Here is a 19257-nt window from a genome sequence, read left to right on the forward strand (position 1 = left end):
TCTTTTTCTATAAAGATCACTGTAAAGAGCTCTACCCAAGATATAAGGAAATTTTAATCAGAACTAAATGTCCCAGACACCATGGTGGGGAGCTTTCCATCAATATGATGGAAAGAAATCCCTCTATCTGCAAGAAGGCAGTGAGAGATGAAAAAAATGTATTTTGAAGGGAAAAGGGGCCTTGTGGGCAGAGGTTCATGAAGAGCTGTGCCATGGAATGAAATGAAGACAAAAGTGCGAAAAAAACAAGTGGGATGGACTTTGCAGTGTGTATGTGGATGGTGTCAGATAGAGCTGTCACTTCATGGAAGTCACAGTAACACTCCCAGCAACTTTATTTTGGGAGTGTTCAGGGGTCCTTTCTTGCACAGCTTCATGCAGTGATTCTGCTCATTATGTACATTTATGCTCATAAGAAAACTGGTACCTAGGTGCTAGGTTATGTGATAAAAGTCTGATCCCTGTACACTGGGACATAAAGGGTACCCCCAGTCACATGTGGGATTATGGATCCTCAGCAATCTCACCTCAGCTAGGCTACCAGATCTGGCAGTTCTTAACACTGAGAATCCGCAGCTGAATCTTATATGTCCAATCATTAATTTAATTTCAGCAACTGATGATGCACAATATCTACTTCTGGGAATAGTAAGGATGACAGGATAAATCATTATCACAAATACTGCAAGTGATTAGACACCTCCTAATCTCAGATTTTGATAAAATTTTGTAGAATATTGACCTCAAACATTAACATTGTATCTTTAAAATCACTGTCAATCCAAAAGACGTTTTAGCCAGCACTGGAAAGAACAAATGGACACTACTGACTGACAAAATACTGAAGCCCAATAGAGTGAAGCCTATAAAGCCATATAAAATAAAAGAATTTCTGGCCTGCTCCTGTATATAATGTATTGATGATTTTAAAGTGGATTTACTGAGGCTAAAACATTGTCTCACAAACCTGTAAATGTCTAATGAATCTGGCTTTCAGGAGGCACTGGCTGTGCTTTCCAAGGCTACAATAAGGTAACAGAAAGAAGAGTACTGCCCTGCTTGAGCCAGTTCTACCTCTGACACCTGACTTCATCTGTCCTTCAGCACCCTGAAATTGTTGTGAGATGTTGCTCATCTCACCTTGGTCAAAAACAAGTAGAAGCTGTGATGCATGACCTGAACTGAAGGCGTGTCAGTCCAAGCTGAGTGTCAGAAGCATCCCACATCTTGGCAAAGAACCTACTAAAAAGTTGAAGAATAGAGAAGCGCTGCTTTTTATTATGGCATTACTAATGGCAATTGGTAGAAGAGCACGATGAGGAAGGCAAAAAATTAATTAGAAGGTGCTATTTGCTAGATTTACTTTCTTCTCTAGAGTTCCCTTTTCCCATCTTCCTATTTTCTCAACCTTGAGAGGTTTTTCAAGGACACTGACGTATGGGGCCCATTTTGAAGGACTGCGTGTCAAAGCTCAAGGCATAACTGAAGTAAGGATTCTGTCAAGTAAATTTTCCAGCTCAGCTAAGGCAGTGAGAAAGCCTCTTGTGGACATCACCGAATGCTCCAGCATGAGGAAGCAGTTTTATGGAGCACACAGATAAGATCATGAGATTTCTAATCCTATAGTCTGTGATATTAGGCAATTAAATTTGCTAAAAGCTGACAGTATCACAAGCTATGAATAAGAAATTCCACTTGCCCACACTGCCACAATATCTGAACAGCCTGTTCTATATATTTCTTGAGTCCTTTGTACTACCAGATGCCATACATATATTATTTTGTAAAAAAAATGCAATCTTTTTATAGAGGTGTTTCCCATATTCTGAGTTAATTGCAACACAGCATGCATCATTTATTTAGAACTTGGTTTAATGTGTTTCCATGCTTTTTATGTACATTGGTTGCTGATTTTTTAAGGTGTGATAAAGTCTGAGGATATTATCTTTCTTCATCATGTTAGTTTTAGTACTTTTATTTCTGTATGTATGCAATTAACATGAGATTTAACATATTTTCTTATGCGATGGTTATAACAGACAATGCATGTATCAGCAGAACTAAAATAAGTTTCTGTGAAAAGATCTCATAGAATAAGACATCTCATAGCATGATATGGTAAAAAATATTCAAAGCTAGTAGAAATAGGATGTACTTACCAACCTTTTATTTAAATCCTCCACAAAGGAGAATCATGTAGCTTAAGAGATGATATATTTTTTAATATCATCCCTTGGCTAATTTAACCAGATTTTTTGCCCTTATAAAAAGGTCTAATTTTGCTCTTCCTGTCTTGACATAGATATATATTTTCCACCATGCTGCCTAAATTAAGTCAATAGAAATTTTATTAATCTGTTTTAAGTATAACACTTTTGCCTTTCAGCAACTTTTCCTACAAAAGTATTTATTTTCCCATATAGCACAATTTCATAATTTGATATATGTTAATTGTAGCTTCTCCAATTAATTTCTTGGCAGGAATGTGATTTAAGCTAGCAGCATCATTTTCACTTTATAACTGTGCCATTACTATAGAATTAACTCAAGAAAAAGCTGTAGAAAATGCACAAGTATTTGTATAAAAACAGTTAAAATTTTCTAACATTCAAACTCATAGAGCTATTTCAATGTAATTTCCCTAGAATACTAAAACCAGTATTAATAAGTTAAACAGCATCACAAATTTAAGTCTTATAAGGACAGTTTTATATATAAAATATAAAGTTTAATATAAAATATTAGTACACTATTTAGAATACTATTTATTCATTTGCAGTCAATGATTTGATAAATCATGGATAAGGAGACTTTTTTTTCTTATTTATGTGATTATATATTTTTACATTTAAGAAACTAAAATTATATATATATGATATATAAAATGATTTATATAATTCTGTAACTTATTTTTAAAGTTAAGGCCTTGAAAGCTTTTAATTTGACTCAGTTTAATGTCTTTTGCTTATTTTTTCCCATGACTTTGAAGCACAGTCTGAGTTCCTAATAAGGCAATATTATTCAACCAGTAGAACAGAAATACTAAATACAAATATTGCTGAGATCTGGTGACTGAACCAACCACTATTTTTGGAGAATGGAGTCAGGTTCAGTGTTGCCCAGTGACAGAATGAGAGGAAATAGACTGAAACTGAAATAAATAAGCTGAAGTAAGATAAATAAACTGAAATGAACTGAAACACAGGAGGCTCTGCCTGAATGTCAGGAAATTCTTTTTGACTGAGGGGATGATCAAGCCGTGGCACAGATTGCCCAAAACTGTGAAAGTTGTAGGTACCCCAAAGATTTTGGGGTATCAAAAGGCATCTGGACATGACTGTGACTTGCTGTTAGGTAGCCTTGCTTGGGCAGGGTGGTTGCACAACACAACCTCCAGGGATGCTTTTCAAACTCAGCTGTTTTGTGAACCTGTGAGTATGTTCACAGGACATTTTCTTCAAGTGAAAGGCAGCATTAACTTGAATTTGGAGATCAGTGCCCTCAGACCATTCTTGTCTTTCTCTAAAACTGCCACAAATGTTTTTTCTAAAGAAGACAAACTGAAAAGAAGTGATTTGTAATGGACAAGTCTAATTTAAGAAGTCATTGTCTGTGGGGGGATAGAATGTAGGAGAACAGAGATAGTGCAGAAGGTGCTCTCACCCCTGATGAGTTGCAGCTGTACTAATTACCAAAGATTAGGAACAAGACTGCCCTCAATGGGCCACAGCCGTGTCCAATAAGGACAAGTGCTATAAAAGAGTGGGTTAGGTGGGCAAGGAGAGAGCTGGTGTTTGTTGGTTGTGCTGTGAAGGAGGAATTAGTGCTGTGAGGAGCTGCCCATAAGAAATCACCAAGAAGGTATGGAAGTTTTTGTGATGATAAACAGTTGTCATCAGTTTTGAGAACAGAAAAGGGTAATGTAAGAACCAGGTGGCTTCTTCTACCCACAGAGTGCAACGTCTTTGCTAAAACCTGCACTTTGAAAAGACTAAACTAGTACTGACAAAACAACCACTTAATACCAATATTAAGGTGAAAAATTTTGTGCATCTAGCTTTACTGTCTTTTTTTGTTCTTCTTTCTCCTATGCTAAAGCTCAAAGTTTTAATATTTTGTTGTATAGTCAAGGGAATTGAAGTTTTTTTAAAAGGTATAGAATGCTTCATAAATTCTTAGCTTAAAAATCTGTTCTGTGTTTCTGTGAGCAACTCAGTAAGGAGAGGGCTAGGATGAATTAGTCACAGCCACTTATGTGACTTTCTGTCCTTCAGCACTTTGCAGCTGAGGTAGGCCTTTAACCATCTATCAGCTGCTGTATCCCAAATATCTCAGTGCTTCCAGGTGCTTATCCACTTGCCTTTGCTTTATTAGTCATCATCCTAGCTTTACTTCTTCCTCTTGCTCTCTTTCCGTGTCAGAAATTTCCTGCTAAAAATGCAAACATTTTGCTGTAGTATCTTGCCTTTCTCCAGAACATTTAATGATTATTTCTATATTTGAAAGTTTTAAACAATCATTTATAAAACTTTCTGTTTAGCTGAAATTAATTTCTTTTGATCTACTTTATTTATGTCAAGCTTGTCGCATTTATATTTTCTGTGCAAAAGTCATACTTTGGCTTTTTTTTTTTAACATATTCAAAAACCTTCAAAAGGAATGAAGCTTTCCTAAGAAGTTTTCAGGAAAAAGGTGATGATGTGGGGTCCACCATGTCTGCCAGACAATGGATCTGGTGTCAGTCTGTAGAGGCTCAGTTCTACATATTTGTGCACATCTTTTATTCAGGCTTTTTTTATACTAAGGACTGGGTGACACAGTAAGCTGTTAAGTTGTCCTTTTCATTCTCATATGAAATGCGAACAAAATTCTCTCTAAATAGCTCCAAGAAACGTTAAGAAACTAAATAGAAGTTCCAGTGCATGACAGAGGACAACAAGCCTTTTTTGAAGCATTGAGGGGCGACAATGTTATTAACAGACTTCTGTTTAAATAAAAGGCATTGACAAGGATGAAGTCTCCATTAGTGGGAATACAGGGAAATCTCCACAAGGGGAGAAAATAATCAGAATTCCCTGCTAATCATAGACTTCATGGGGAAAAAAAAAGTATCACAGACAACTATTTCAGATGATGTGCTAATATTAAATAATATTAAACCCATAGGTTTAAGGAAAAAAGGAGGTGTTGAATTGGCACGTAGTGGTCCTCTAGAGCTGGGTGAAATAACAGTGAGTGAAACCTCTGAATTCAGTTTTATCCAACTTGAAACTTAGACCACCCATACAACATTAATTTACTCCCTTGGAGCCTTTATACCTTATAAGTCAGGCACATCACTGAAGACACCAGAGCTGTAGCAGTATTAGCTCCCTTTTTCCCTGGTTATAATGACAAGAATGTGTTAATTTGTGTTAGAGTTTTATTTAAGCTTCGCATAATTTAAAATGTCAGTAGAGCCAGTAGTGTTCAAACAAACCCATTATTTTAGAATAATTACCTTCTGTGGTCTCCTATTTGAGATAAAACAGAAGAGAGCATAGCAGATTATTTTGGGTTTTCAGTGCTTATGTTAAACAATTAGCTGTTATTGTTGGTTGCCCCTTAGAAATAGTCAGGTACTGTTATCTTATGACACAATTCTACAGTTGTTTTCATGTAGAAAATACCCCCATGGCTTTACACCTTGGCTAGAGAAAACCTGTTTTTCTGTCTGCTCCAATAGCACTCCTATTCCAGACTGTAATAGATTTGCAATGTGTGCCAGTACTTGATGTCGTGATGAGCTCTGGAGCACAGTTTGTGCATGCCTTCAGGAGCTGGAAGACATAGACATGTAGAGTCAAGAGCTAAAGAGTTTCTCCATGAAAGCTCTTGTATGACTGAGGCTTCTGGTGCCGTAAGGTATCATGTACTTGAAATTGTGGAAATGCTTTCCAAACCTCGCTTTTGTTACCACTGAAGAGCAGTACATCTTCACTAAATTATCAGAAAATCCTATGGCTCTGTCTAGAAGCTCTTAAATGGCAAAAAAAGGAAAAGCCATATATTCACTGAAATTGTGGTTATATATTCAAATAACAAGACAGATCAGAATGCCTTGCACATAAAACCAAGAATTATGTTTATTTGATGTGGAATAGGGGAATCTGAAGATTCCTTTGAAAATTTCTGTGTGTTAAAGATTTTTCCTCCTTCTGTGATAAATTTGGGCTGCCTGTGAGGACACCTGTCCCCCACAAAATAACAGACTGTATTGTCCTTATATGTATATGAAGACACTAATAGAGTTATAGTTACAGAATAACCAAATAATAATAGACTTTTATCTTAATCAGTTTCTGCCTCTGATGTGGCCACTGGAATTGTTCTTAATGCAGAAAGCTTTATGCTTTTATATACAAATATAGAAATCTTTCTTTCCTTACTCATTCATATCTGTATAGGAATCTCTCTGGCAGTAACTACCATAGTATCTGACTCTATCACATTTAATAACAGATATACAATTTACTACTTTCAATAAAAATTTTGAAAATCAAGAAAATTTCCTGTTAAATATTTTTGTAAAATGTATTTTGAACAAAATAATTGCTTATTAAAAACAATTGGTATTTTTTTTTATTTCCTGAAAATAAATGCTGAAAAAGAAAACACTTTCAGACTGTAGAGTCTTGACACATATCCTAAAAAAAATAAAATCTCAGCTGGGTCTAGTCTGGTTCTCCTTTCACTTTTGCTCATAGTCAAAGCAGTAGTTCTGGTAATAGTTAAATTGATTTCCAGGTAAATCTGAATGGAGACTTTATTTTGCTGCTGTTTTTAATTCTGAATGCTGACCTCAGGGTCAATAAGAGTTACTCTTAGCAGCAGTTTCAAGTGGTACTTTTCAGAAGTGAAAGCCTTACACTCTTAGCCAATGACACATGACACACCTTATTGAAAGATGTTTCTTTGTTTTTTTTTTTTTTTTTTTTTTTTTTTTCTTTTAGCCAGAAGTGAAAGCCTTACACTCTTAACCAATGACACATGACACACTTTATTGAAAGATGTTTCTTTGTTTTGTTTGTTTGTTTTTTTTTTTTTTTGCTTGCTTTCAGCATTTTAAGACTCCACATCTCTGACAGTTTGTGTTGACTTTAGTCCTGCCATGTACTGTCAGAGGAAGACAAACTGTTAGAAGTAGAAGATAGATTTCTTCCTCAGATAAGAAGAAAAAAGAGCAAGTAAGAGAGGAAAGATGAAATGTAGAATTTGCATTTGAATGTTTAATATTTGACAAATCAAAATCACCTTTTTCTTGACTTCTGCCATTTCCCTTCAGATAAGGTTGAAAGATTTCCTCATATTCCCTGCCTCAGGTCACTTGTATACATTTTCTTTGAGTGATTGGTAGAATCATTTAATACTGCTTAATTTATTTGCTTTGGGGAAAAAAAAAACCCCAAAAAACCAAAACAGAGAACCAAAAAAGAATAAAACACATTCTTTTACTAAAAAAAAAAGCCATTCCAATCTTATGCCAATTAATTATGCTTTAGTACTTTCCTAGCATTTTAATCTGTTATGCTTTATGAAAACTAGCACATCTCTACATTTCCTTCTGAGTGATTGAGTCAATTACAATCTCTGCTGACCTCACTTGTGAAAGCTGTAACATTCTTTCCCGGTGATCACCTTTATGGGATAAAGAACTTCAATTAAAAATCAAGAACAGAGGGACAAAACAGCAAACACACACTTTGATTACTAAAGAATTCAAGCTGAAAGGTTTAGAATTTCACGGTCATTTAGAACAGTTTTGGTTCTGTCATAAAACAATTGCTCAGTAAATTTGAAACTATTTTTCTTAATATGGATCACATAATAGTTTAGTTGTGCTTTATTTCCTCTTTCTATTTCAAAATGACATTTAAAAAAATTTGCATATTTTGAAAACAAATGTCATGCTCCCTCTCTGTCACTTTCTCTATTTTTCTGTCACAATAAATATTTTATAATCACACAAGATATTATTGTACTTCCTGGTGTGTTACTGTCACTGCTGGAGTTATTCTCATTTGTCCTTATAAACTCTGTTTGCAAAGTCAAAGCAACTGAGAAAAACTCTTCTTAATACTGCATCATCTTGGCCAATTTTAGTATGAAACTATTTTTAAAATTTGATTAAGAATCAATTTAATTACTCATGGTAGGATTGTTCACTTAAAGTGGTTATTTTTGAGCCAATGTGTGAAAGTTCTATTTTCTAGCCTAGGGCTACCATATCTATCTGGCTGAAGCCAGAAAGCAGGACACTTATGTCTTTAGTTATTCCAAGATTTATGAAAAAAACTGGAAAGAAGAAAAATCTGTTTTCATTTTGGGTTGGTCCTACTAAGGAGTGACTTCTGAGAAATCAAAATGCCACCCAGTAATATAATGGTGTTACAGCTGACTAGTATGAATAATAGCATTTTCAAAATGTTATTTCCAGAAGGCTAATATTTCACAAGTAATTTCCACAGGAGTTCATGTTATCGCATAGGAAACTCTAAAATCCATTATACAAGTGGAAACATACCAGTGATTTCCAGGAGTGGTAGGTCATCCACCAACCTTCATGATCATTCCTTGATCAAGTAATGACTTGTGTACACATTCTTGCACGTAAAAACTAACAGTTTAAATTTCTAAACAGCAGAAGGGCTATTTTCTAGCTTTGCTCCATATCTCCATGTCAAGAAAATGTCTCTTTTGTTCCATATTCAAATTTAATTTGGGATACTATGGAGCATTAAAATCCTCTGTCTTGTGGAAACAGTATACTTTTTTCTTTTTAACAGGCATAAAAAAAATTAAAATGCTAGCATTATTGTTACTGTAGCAAACGTGCACCTCAACTGTTTCCCTAAAATTTCTCTAGTTTGAGTAGTTGAAAGACTTCTAGTTTTGTTTAATTGATACCTAGGAATGGCTGCCTAGAAGAGAGGCTAGATATAGAATAAAGTAGATATTTATTATAGGCCTTCATCTTGATCAGTACAAAAACCTCGCAAGGGCTACACCCAAGATGGGCGATGGTCACAAGTTTTTCAGACAGATACAAGTTTGGTCTGTTTGCATATCAGGGGTTAATTGTCCAATTACAGCTTCAGGTAATGAAGTGATATTCCCACAGTTTGCTCTTCACCCCCATACACTTTTGTTTATACCTTTTGGGGTCTGAGGCTGAGGATGTCCTTGGTTCTCAGGCTTAGATGGGTCGTTTAGTCTGACTAAACTGTGAAGAGAGTTTACTAACACTCTATGTGGAGTTCAGAGTTATACACTAATGCAGTGTATCTGGATCTGAAAGATAAAAAGCTAAAGACTTAAGGCATCATTCTCAAATTTAAGTTTGCAGTAAAATCTCAGAACACCTGGATTTCATGTTTGTGATCTCTTGTCCCTCCAATTCTTCTAAACACAGGAAAATGATAAAATAGCTTTTATGTGTTTGTCCTGCATTTTAGCAAGTGGGCTAGCACAGAACCATGGCTAACAAGTACTTCTGTGATTATATTGATCTATATCAAGCTATTACAAATGAATATGGCAATCAAAATTATATAGTCTCAATCAATATTATCCAGTAATAATAGCAAAACCAAGGAGGTGTAGACATTTCTACGACAGCAAAACCCAAAAAGTATATTACAGGTTACTATGAACTTAAAATTTGTGAATCAACCTTATCACCAATATAACACCACATATCCTCCTGTGTGTGTAGCATGGGAAGTTCCCAGAGACAGAGGCTCAAATTGGGATAAAAAATTTAGTCCTTTTCAAATCATTGATATACAACATGACATAGGACATCACCACTTTGAGCAGTCAATATATGCTGTTCATTTTTATTTTACACCTGTCATGATGTCTTTTATTCTTTCAGGCCCATTTTATATTGCCAGATTATTTCAACCTTTTCAGAAAACAAGTTGTCATTACAATTCCTTGATTTTGCACTTTTAGTGGTATCTGAGGGTATCTTTGGTTTCTAGATTACCCAGCTGTACTTCAGAGAGGTCAGCTGTACTTTTCAAGTTTCCGGCTCACCGGCCTAGTCCTAGGCTCACAGCTTCCAGATTGGGAAATGACTTCTCTGTCACCGTTTTTCAGTTTACAGTTCCTTCTGTGCAGTACATTTGTCCTTCTAACAGGTCAAATTTAAGGCTGTTTACATCCATCTTATTTTACATATTTAGTGACACCTTCTTATAAGTACATCATTGACCTTCAGTTCAACATTTTAATTAGCATTTTTCACTTCCATGGGCTAATATGCAACCTTAGAAAGACTTGGCAAGTAGTGCAAAAATCTATTATTTGAAGGTGTAGACCCAAATTTGATTTCTAAACACTATAATTTATGGCTTTTTTATACTGAAATCAAATTTTTAAAATAAAGCATTTCAAAACATATTCTAAGAATTTTTAATACCTTGTTGTGCAAGATGTGTGATTTGTCAGTGTATTCCTCCCTGGTTTTTGAAGGGTAGGAGGTTGATTACTTGTTTAATGGATCTTCAATCATTCTGCATAGAGAACTTGAAGATATGTTCGGTTTGTTGCTATATTAATGTCTTTCAAATGCTTTTACTGCTTGTTCTGCATACACCGCCTCCCAGTTCCTTTCAACAAGATTCTGGGTAAACAACAATTGTTGAGTATATAAAGCCTGTAGCATATTAACAGTAAAATGTCTTGCACTGGATGTGAATGAAAAGGTTCCTCAGAGTACCTGAATAATAATTTTGCTATATTCTCTTATATGTGCAGGATAGCTTATAACTTCAAGTTCTGGTGGAACAATGACTCATGGCAATGATTGTTCTATATTCTCCTCTAACATGTGTTAATGATGAGAAATGTGATAAGTGCCAAGACAAAATGTTACTCTTCTCTTTCTAATTTCATGACAGAAAAACTAGGTTGGGATTATAGTCACAGCCAGAAAAAATCATTGCATTTGGGACAGGGAGAAAAAGCTGTCTGGATTAGCAGCAGGGTTAGGATGAGGGAAAGCCTCTACTTTTAAATCACTACACCTTTCAGCAGCTGAGGTTTTATGAGGACTGTTTGTACCAGCAAGTGGTAGCTTGTGTCCAGACAGCATGAATGTTTGAAATGTTTTTGTTATGAGCAGCGCTCAGAGAAGCAGGCTGCCAAGGTATCCATGCTAGAGGGTTTTGAATTATCAAGTCAAGATGCTGAAATGTCTACTGATACACCTGGACCACGTTCACCTCAAAGACCATGAAGCTGGGACAATGTAAAGTCAGACAAGGACAGTAGGAAGAAGACATCACAACTGGTGACAATGAATCAATCCTGTGAATTAGAACAAGAACTTGAATTTAGCTCTCATAAGGGAGTGATCTTACCATTTTAAGCTATTGCCCTGTGTAATTCCTATACAGGTTTGAACAAATACTATTTCTGTAAAGAAAACTTATTAGGAGTGTCAAGCAGACATGCTTGTTGTCAGTGGCTTCTCTTTTGAAAAGACAATGCGATCTTAACAAGAGGCATTTCTGTTTTTAAATACCAATAAGCTCCCTGCACCTTTCCCCCAAACAAAAAGCAGAATGCAAAATTGCAGGGAATGGAATGCTCAAGATGGCAGTGTGGTTTTCTTTTCAGAAGAATTTTTCCCCTAGCAGTCACAGAGAATGATGTGGAACATATTTCTCACAAGGTCTACCTGATAATTATACTGCATCCATAACAGTACACACAAATGGTATTGCATTATTCATGTGAAAAGCACATTTCTTGTCTTGCAGAGTACTAGCATTTATTTAAAAATACTATTCTTTCAATTATTTATCTCCTGTTGTTATGCTTCATCCTTATTAGTCCACAGAAATAAATCCAAGGACTGTCAGTGACAGTAGCAACACAGCAGCTGAAGAACCAGGAGGTTCATTTTTGATTCAAAGGTATCATGTCAAACTACTGAATCAATGGGAAAAAAAGCCATGTTTTTATTAATGTCCCTGTTGAACAGAAGGTACCTTGGAACTGAAATTATCTGGCTAGAATTTGACATAAACCTGTGAGCAGACATTTCATTCAGGATTTAAGATCACTAACTAAACTTTTTCCTGCTGAGTCTGGCCCCAATCTTGTATTCTAGGGATGGGGAAGAAGGCTGTTACTCTGCATGTCCTCTCTGGGCAAGTTTTCTTATACTTTGTAGTTGCCTAAAAAGTTAATAACGTGTTGTGCTCTGTCCCAGAGCTGATGTGAAATTTAACTGTTCAATTTATTTATTTAAAATTAATTATTAATTTAACTCTTAGTTGCTTGGATCAGAATGCTATCTGCAGTAGTTCAGCACATTTTGCACTGAAGCAACACTTTATGATCTATTGATCCAGCATGTTATAACTAGGTGTCAAGAAAGAATGTTCACACAGAATTAGCCTCTTTATGGTATACAGTGGTCATCTGAGCTAAAGAGATTTATTTAGTCTTCTTTTCTGTAGTGCATTTTGCACTCCGACATTTTCTCATGTGGACATTATGCTGAGAAACTTCAGCTAGCTCACTGATGGAGAAGTTGGGAGCTTTGATTCCTGCCTGCTATGAACTAAATAAGAGACTGATTCTTATCAGTCTCTTTCTTTTCCTAAGAGATAAAAATCCCACATGTTTCCTATCTCATTCATAAAAATATATATTGGAAATTCCCATAAAAATTATCAAAAATATTATTGCATTTACAAAAAGAAAAAGATAAAGCAAGCAAAACCTAGCAATGCAAGTAACACGAAAGACCAATGAACACTTTCTGATATTTTGCCTTTTAGAGTTACCTGAGCAAAGGCTAAGCAAAACTTTAAAATTTTATTTCTGTAGTTGATCCTTGTTTAATTAGAACATGAATTCCAAAATGGCTGAAGATGACAGTGAGACCATAAAATGTGTTATTCATGATATTATTGGGGATAATTACAAATTTTGTTTCCTTAAAGTTGATTCTACCCTGGTAATTTTGGCTACAAGAAATTCCTTGTTTTATTTGTGATATTTTTAAAAGCTATTTCTACCAATTTAGACAACATTTTTGAAAACCAGATGTTTTTAATAAGAGCTGGAAATGGTCAAAATGAGAAAGGTTAATATACATTAGTATTTTGTCTTGTATCAAATCTACTATGCAAAGTAAATCACTTGGATTTTACTCTCATCTTATTTTAGTAGACATCACAGAGTAGTCTCAGAATGCGCTAGTTGGAGTTCCTTGGAATGCAAGTAAATCAGATGTTTTCCAACGGCTATTATAGAGCAATTCCACTAGACATATCTATCAAAAGAAGACTAGAAACAACAGTAGAAAAACTCTCTGTAAATCTGGTAACATGGATGTCATGCCATTAACACTAGCATTTTGTTCTCCAGACAGTTTTATTGGTTAGCAATTTTCCTCATTGCCAGGTGAGAAATAAAGTAGACCTGTAATTATCTTAATAGACCAGTCTAACTTCAAGGGAAGAATAATTGTGTCTTTTATATGAATACATGTAAGTTTTAGCTCTGGCCATCTCCCAGTAACACAATGGGAAATGCTGATCACTTTTTTCTTTCTCTTCATCAGAAATTTGTATATTTGAATAACAGAGTACTTTGAAATAATTCCCCAGGTTCACTCTAGTGAACTAACCCCCTTTCATATAATGAAGCAAAATTATTTCCCAAAAAGAACCTTAAAAACCAAAAACAAACCAACAAGAATAGTGGTGTTGCTGTTGCTGGAAGAAATTATTCTTAATTCTGTATTCATTATTCAAACATGTTCACGTACTGGCCAAAATCCTGAAATGCTCCATGCTAATTTTCTGTATAAGGATTTCTCTTTTTCTTTTTTTTTGGAGAAGGGAGAGTGTTGGGTTGGGTTGAGTTGGTCTGGGTTTTTTGTTTGCCTTTCTCTTTTTTGGTAATTTCTATTTTTCTGATTTTTATTCTGATTGCTCCATGAATATTCTTTTCTCTCTGTCATTATGAAAATATACCTGAATTCACCAGTCACTGCCAAAAGCTGGCATGTCTTTATTTTTAAAAGTATTGTTGCTAAGTTTTTTATACTGCTGAGCACAAATGTATCCATCCTTTTGTGCAAACCTTTCATCACTCACACAGTTTCAGACAAAGCCTGGCTAATCCTATAATGGATCTTCTAGTGTTAAACCTAACCTTCTCAAGTTGTAAAAATAATAGTGTTTACTTCTTTTGTAGAATGACACTTGAAACAGTTTGTTATCCTTAAGAAATTAGGTTTTCCAAAATACCTATTTTGTTATTACTTACAAGAACTATAAGTCTATTTTTCAGTAATCAAATGCTATTTACACAGAACTAACTGACTTTGAAGTATTTGACAGAAAGATAATTGTAAGGGTTTGGCCCACTTGACACGTTGCAGTAATCTGGGCCTTTTTTTTAGGTTGTATTTAATCCAGTCACAATCCTCTTTGTGTTTTTCAACATCAAGAAAGATTTCCCCATGTTTCTTTCTCAGGGTTTTTTGTTGCTCAGAGAACAAGGCTTTCTTCTCAGTAGAAAAGAAGAAGCAGCAGATTACTAGCACAAATGGAAGAATGCTTGAAGAAATGCCTTTTCAGCAAAATATCCTGAGGATAAAATATTGAGCTTTGAAACCATGATCCTCAACAAGGTATAAGAGAAAGTGTCTGAGGCCCAAATCAAAACACCTATGTCACCTCTCATGAAAGCACTGAGCAAAAACACTGGGTTTTGGTTGTTTCTTTTTATTATCTGGAAGTGTACTCTTCAAATATATTCTGTTTTGTGAAATATAGCAGTTAGTTTGTGTTGGTTTGGTGTGGGGTGTGGGGAGGGAACAAAACAAAATATAAAAAAGTTTCAAAACACAAAAGATTCATATTTTCTTGAAAGAGTGAAAGGAAACAGTTTTCATTCTTTTGCCAGTTCTAATATATGTAATTTATTTGGTGATGTTTTTGATCCACAATTGAAAATTTCATATAAGGATTAGACCATTGGATCAATTTAGATGCTATCATTTGTTGCTCTGCTCCTTAAAATAAGCCGTCCTTCAGGAAAAAAAACAAAAACAAACAAACTTTTAGGAGAAAACCAGAGCCAACAGCTGTCCAAGAAAGGACAGCAGAGCAAAGCTGAATAACAGACTCTAAACACAAAGGATGGTTAAAGTCCTCTTTCTTTCAGAAATAAATAAGCATAGTACTAGAGACAATTGCACTGTGATGATTTCATCTGTGTAGCAGACATTTAAGGTTGATGTTGCAACAGTAACTCAAAAGATGTAACTCTAATATGGCATTGCTGATATGTTATTGCTTTCTTTAAGAAAAGGAAAAATTATATTGCTTGCTAATAAATATACTTGACAATCACTGCAATAGAAATGGTCAGCGTAAATAAAAATGTGATTATCTTTCAACAGATGTAACAACAGACAAACACATAAAACACAGTTCATTGGAGAAAATTACATTTTCTTCATTGCCAAATCACCTGCAAAACCACAACACATATTATAAAACAGTTTGTTGGGGTTTTTTTCCTGAGAAAATTATGATAGCTACTTCTGCACCAGCTGTTTGCTACCTTCCCTTCTTGCAAATAGATTTAACTACTCATATGGCTGAAGCCTCCTCTTTCCCAAATTTACATATGGAAACAATGAACTTCCCACCCTCAAGTGGCATCTCTATTTACTGATTATTGTCTTTATAGCTTCCAGAGATTGACACAAATGTGAAGACTCTTCTGTATTTGGTTTTGCAGCAATAAAAAAGAAAATACTTTTTATGCTTCAAAGGGCACAGCAACGCATGTTGGGAGAACAAAATAATAAAATTAGAGCAGCTATGAACAGGGAATTGCATTGGCTGTGTAATCATGTGGACATTTGTTGGCTACTTAAACAAACATACATATGTGTATATATGTAGGTATATGTACGTATTTCACTCTTTTTTGGTGGTAACTATAATTATAATAATTCATAAGGGTTAAACATGAACAGAATGAGTGGAGATTTCTCTGCAAACAGGGTTTCATGCAAAATTCACTTTGGACTGAGGAGGTAAGATCAAGTGATTCAGGCTGACAGCATTCACCAGAATATCAATTGTAATATACATATTTAGTAGACCACATAAACTAGCATTAGAAATAGAGTTATGATAGATGATACTAGACAACAAAATAATAGAAGCCCCGTTTGTGTAGACCTGTATCTAATGCTAGCAGGAAAATGGAAGATATAAGTTTAGAGTACTGTGTCCAGTTCTGGGCACCTCCCTGGAAGAAACACATGGAGGGGCTGGAACATGTCCAGGGAAGGATAACAGAGCTGGGGCAGGGTCTGGAGCACAGGTCTGATGAGGAGCAGCTGAGGGAGTTGGGGGTGTTCATCCTGGGGAAAAGGAGACTCAGGAGAGACCTCATTGCTCTCTACAGCTGCCTGAAAAGAGGCTGTGGAGAGATTGGCCTCTCCTTCCAGATAAACAGAGACAGAACAAGGGGAAATGGCCTCATGGTGAGCCAGTGGATATTTAGGGTAGATAGATGGAAAAAATTCTACCCTGAAAGAGTGATTAAGTTTTGGAACAGGCTGCCCATTGTGGTGATGGAACCACCATTGCTGGAAATGTAAAAAAATGAGTAGATGTGACACTTCATGATATGGTTTAATGAGTATGGTGGTATTCAATCCAAAGTTTGACTTGATGATCTTGGAGGTCTTTTCCAGCCTCAGTGATTCTATGTGGACAGTTGTGAATTATTCACATGGTTGTTATTCTTAATTCCAAATAAAAAAATTCAATCTGCAGAATTACTGTCTTTCTAGCATTCAGGACTTCTGAAGAGTGTGTGTGAACCAATGGAGCAGGAGCCAAAAAGATGGGTTATCAGGGAAAATTATGGGGTCAATAAAGACAAAAGGTACCCTACAAAAATGTAAACTGATAACTGTTTTTAATAAATACCATCAATGGTTTCTTTTTCACAATGTTAAATTTAACTTCCTGAAGAAGTTAACATCCAAAAGTAGATATGAAAAGTGAGGAGATGGTTGGGAGGCTTGAGGTTAGGAAGCTGGAGGGTTGGGAGGATTCCAACAGCTGTAGAAGTAATATTGAAAAAAAGGACCACAACAATATCAGCATTCTCCTAACATCAGAGAGAAAGACTGGAGGGAGGACTTATATCAGACATGCAATTGAGCTATATATTAATTAATGAGCATTTTGATTTTATTTATGAAATAAAATTAAGACATACAGTTGCATTAAGGCAGAAACTACTTCTGATGCAGACTATATGAGATTCTCTGCTGTGGAAGCAAAGATTAAGGTTACCTTGTGCGTGCATCCAAGAACGCACACAGGCAGGTGTGCTTCTTTAGTGATCCCATAAATGCTTTTCATCTCAAATTTAAGAGTTAGAAGGCATGCATTAGCATTTACAGCTGACTGGTTGAAATTTACTGAGATAACTCTAATTTTATTTTGTTTAATAACACTTCAGACATGACCCAGGTGTAAAAAAATTAGTTTGATTGCTTTTACATCTGCACATCCTAATCCAAAACTGAACAAATGAAAAAACCTGTAATTGGTAGTTTCCCATGCCAGTTGGCATAAAAATCTTCTGACAGTTCTATCAGTCAAAAATGCTTTGTGAAAGATATAATTTATTGCCAGTTAAATATTCTAGGTCTTGTAAAATATTTAAAAGAGCACAGGAGATGCACTGCAGCATTCACCCACCAGGTCCCTTTTGTTCAGGCATGCAGAGAGAAACTTCCCAAACAGAATATACCTAAGGTAAGAGCACACAAAAATACACAGAGCTAACGAAACAGTAAGCTAAAGGTTAATATTGTGTCCCACTGCCAGTGAGATTGCCATGGAGCCTTTGACAGCCAGGAAATCAGCTGGGAAAGAATTCCCTCTGCGCTCAGAGACTTGGTGATGCTCAACTGCCAGCTTTGAATTCTACCTATTTTTTTCCACAATATATTTCAGGTCAGTATTTTCCCCCTTAAATCTGTAAGGACCTAAATACCGTCTCAGCAGCTTTATGTATTTATATTTCTGTGTTTTTCTGTTGTGCCAGGCTGCACATCACAGACTGCAACTATAGTTTTATTACCAAAAATGAGCTGCAGTCAAAGAGCTGTGTGGCACCTGTGATCACCAGGACCTGGATTATGGGAATAAAGAATGCATCAAGGTTTTTTAGACAACCAGAAAATAGATAGTCACAAAGACAACTCAATGAAATATCCCAGGGGAATTTTAAGAAGACTATGATTTCCACAATGACAGGAATGAGAAGCAGTAGAGAAGGAAATGGGACTCCTGAAAATTACAATAGAGCAACCCGATTTGATTTGTCAAAAGTAAGGAAGAATAATGAACTGCTCTCCATCACTTTTCTGGAAATGTTCTTTCAAACGCATAGAGTTTCATAGTCAAAGCATTTGTTCTTTGCTTTAGTAATTTATTTTAATGCTAGTTGTTTGAGGGTTTTTTTAACCAGTCATGAGATACCATCCTATATCCCAAAAGGAGATTGAAAACAAACAGAACATTACATAATGCAAAGAGATTCAGTACCTATGCCAGCTGGAAATACACCACTTTCTCTTAAGAAGCTATTCTTCCATCAATTTATGTTTCAAAACTAATCTACAGGATGCCTTGAGCTATGCTATTAAAATAGTATAAATTATGTCTCATATGAATACATACACTTTAGGAGTAAAAGTGAAATTATACAAATAGAGCACTTCAAAATATTCAAAATATTTCCAGACTGAGACCTTGAGGTGTAATTAGGAATGCCTTCATACTGCTTTGTGACCACAAACTGGGATGGAGTGAATTGTGACAGTTAAATCTCAGTGCCAAATGCCTCAGTAACTTCTGGCTATCTTACAGACAGGCATGAGCATGCATGAAAAGTGTTTTGCTTATACCCTGTATGTCTGCTGCCTTATTTAAACTTAATTCCATTAAATTGAATTAAACACAAATTTCTTACTTTATAGCTCCTAATTTATAAGTTGGCTTAAGGATGGGATGAGATGGAAGAGGATTAGTAGGAAAATAGGAACAGGAGCAAAAGCAGAACATTCTACAGGTTTTCTGCTGTTCAAAAATTGGCTGCTAGAGACATAATTGTATTCATTTTTGTATCCTACCTGCA

Source organism: Onychostruthus taczanowskii, unplaced genomic scaffold (genome assembly GCF_017590055.1).
Source record: "Onychostruthus taczanowskii isolate IOZ18803 unplaced genomic scaffold, ASM1759005v1 scaffold17, whole genome shotgun sequence".
Classification (NCBI taxonomy): Eukaryota; Metazoa; Chordata; class Aves; order Passeriformes; family Passeridae; genus Onychostruthus; species Onychostruthus taczanowskii.